Raw genomic sequence first — 2,511 nt, forward strand, 5'->3', positions numbered from 1 at the left:
TATATTTTACAGCAGGGGTCGGGAACCTTTTTGGCTGAGAGAGCCATAAACACCACATATTTTAAAATGTAATTCCGTGAGAGCCATAAAATATGTTTAATACTAAATACAAGTAAATGTGCATTTTATATAAGACCAACACTTTTAAAGTATAAGAAGTCTCTGAATTCTTTTTTTTTACTTTATTTTTTTTTTTATTTTATTTTTTTCATTTTTCTGAAGCTGGAAACAGGGAGAGACAGTCAGACAGACTCCTGCATGCGCCCGACCGGGATCCACCCGGCACGCCCACCAGGGGGCGACGCTCTGCCCACCAGGGGGCGATGCTCTGCCCATCCTGGGCGTCGCCATGTTGCGACCCTCCTGGGTGTCGCCATATTGCGACCAGAGCTACTCTAGCGCCTGGGGCAGAGGCCACAGAGCCATCCCCAGTGCCCGGGCCATCTTTTGCTCCAATGGAGCCTTGGCTGCGGGAGGGGAAGAGAGAGAGAGGAAGGCGCGGCGGAGGGGTGGAGAAGCAAATGGGCGCTTCTCCTATGTGCCCTGGCCGGGAAGCGAACCTGGGTCCTCCGCACGCTAGGCCGACGCTCTACCGCTGAGCCAACCGGCCAGGGCCTGAATTCTTTTTAATAACATTGTTATGCTGTTGCTAACCAATGATGAATAAAGTACTTCTTACCATTAATGCGACTTCTGGTGCAGCATGATTTTGCTGATGGCTTTGTAGTCTGGTTGATACGTGGTGAGGTTAAGCTTCATGCAGGCGTTGAGACTTTTATATGTTAAACGTGATCATAGGTTGGTCTTAATGTTCTTTAGATGTGAGAAAGACTGCTCACATGCATACATAGAGCCAAACATTGTCAGCACAGCAATACTCACGCTGCAGTATGTGGTATGTGAAGGGAAGCGCGTTCCAAGTTTTGACAATCAGCTGGTCCTCGGGTTGAAGTTTTTTCATTTCTTCCTTCTTGTGTTTGCTCGCCAACTCTGCTTGATGTCGTACAAGTCTTTCCAAATCTTCATTCAGTGACTTGAACTTATTCACCCACATGTCTGAGGCCTTCAGGTCAGCAGCTTGTAGCTCAAAATCTCTAACGGAGACACGGGGATGTAACTCAGGTCGGCGATGTTCACTGCACACTTGTATGGATGGGTGATGAACTTAAAAAGACGAGTGCGGAGATACGTTTGTTAGATCTCTCCTTTTTGCTGGTGGACACCGCGGAGTGAGCATCGCTGAAGTCTATTCTCCTGCAGTCATCATGTCTAAGTCAGAGTCTCCCAAGGAACTAGAACAGCTGTGGAAGCTCTTTATTGGTGGTTTGAGCTTTGAAACAACTGATGAGAGTCTGAGGAACCATTTTGAGCAATGGGGAATGCTCACAGACTGTGTGGTGATGAGAGATCCAAACACCAAGCACTCCAGAGGCTTTGGGTTTGTCACCTATGCCACTGTGGAGGAGGTGGATGCAGCCATGAATGCAAGGCAACACAAGGTGGATGGAAGAGTTGTGGAACCAAAGAGGGCTGTTTCAAGAGAAGATTCTCAAAGACCTGGTGCCCACTTAACTGAAAAAGATCTTTGTCGGTGGTATTAAAGAAGACACTGAAGAACACCACCTAAGAGATTATTTTGAACAGTATGGAAAAATTGAAGTGATTGAAATGATGACTGACCGAGGCAGTGGCAAAAAGTAAGGCTTTGCTTTTGTAACCTTTGATGACCATGACTCTGTAGACAAGATTGTCATTCAGAAATACCATACTGTGAATGGCCACAACTGTGAAGTAAGGAAAGCCCTATCTAGGCAAGAGATGGCTAGTGCTTCATCCAACCAACGAGGTCGAAGTGGTTCTGGAAACTTTGGAGGTGGTCATGGAGGTAGTTTTGGTGGGAATGACAACTTTGGTCGTGGGGGAAATTTCAGTGGTCGAAGTGGCTTTGAAGGCAGTTGTGGTGGAGGTGGATATGGTGGCAGTGGGGATGGCTATAATGGATTTGGTAATGACGGAAGCAATTTTGGAGGTGGCGGAAGCTACAATGATTTTGGCAATTACAACAATCAGTCTTCAAATTTTGGACCCATGAAGGGAGGAAACTCTGGAGGAAGAAGCTCTGGTCCCTATGGTGGTGGAGGCCAGTACTTTGCCAAACCTCGAAACCAAGGTGGTTATGGTTATCCCAGCAGCAGCAGTAGCTATGGCAGTGGCAGAAGGTTTTAATTACTGCCAGGAAACAAAGCTTAACAGGAGAGGAGAGCCAGAGAAGTGACAGGGAAGCTACAGGTTACAACAGATTTGTGAACACAGCCAAGCACAGTGGTGGCAGGGCCTAGCTGCTACAAAGAAGACATGTTTTAGGCCCTGGCCGGTTGGCTCAGCGGTAGAGCATCGGCCTGGCGTGCGGGGGACCCGGGTTCGATTCCCAGCCAGGGCACATAGGAGAAGCGCCCATTTGCTTCTCCACCCCCAACCCCTCCTTCCTCTCTGTCTCTCTCTTCCCCTCCC

At 48.0% G+C, this 2,511-nt stretch overlaps 1 pseudogene; it reads left to right on the forward strand.

Annotated features, from left to right (window-relative positions):
- Positions 1-1,189: 1,189 nt before the first annotated feature.
- On the forward strand, positions 1,190-2,244 carry LOC136332006 (heterogeneous nuclear ribonucleoprotein A1-like; annotated as a pseudogene).
- The last annotated feature ends 267 nt before the right edge of the window (positions 2,245-2,511 follow it).

This window comes from Saccopteryx bilineata, chromosome 3 (assembly GCF_036850765.1).
Source record: "Saccopteryx bilineata isolate mSacBil1 chromosome 3, mSacBil1_pri_phased_curated, whole genome shotgun sequence".
NCBI lineage: Eukaryota > Metazoa > Chordata > Mammalia > Chiroptera > Emballonuridae > Saccopteryx > Saccopteryx bilineata.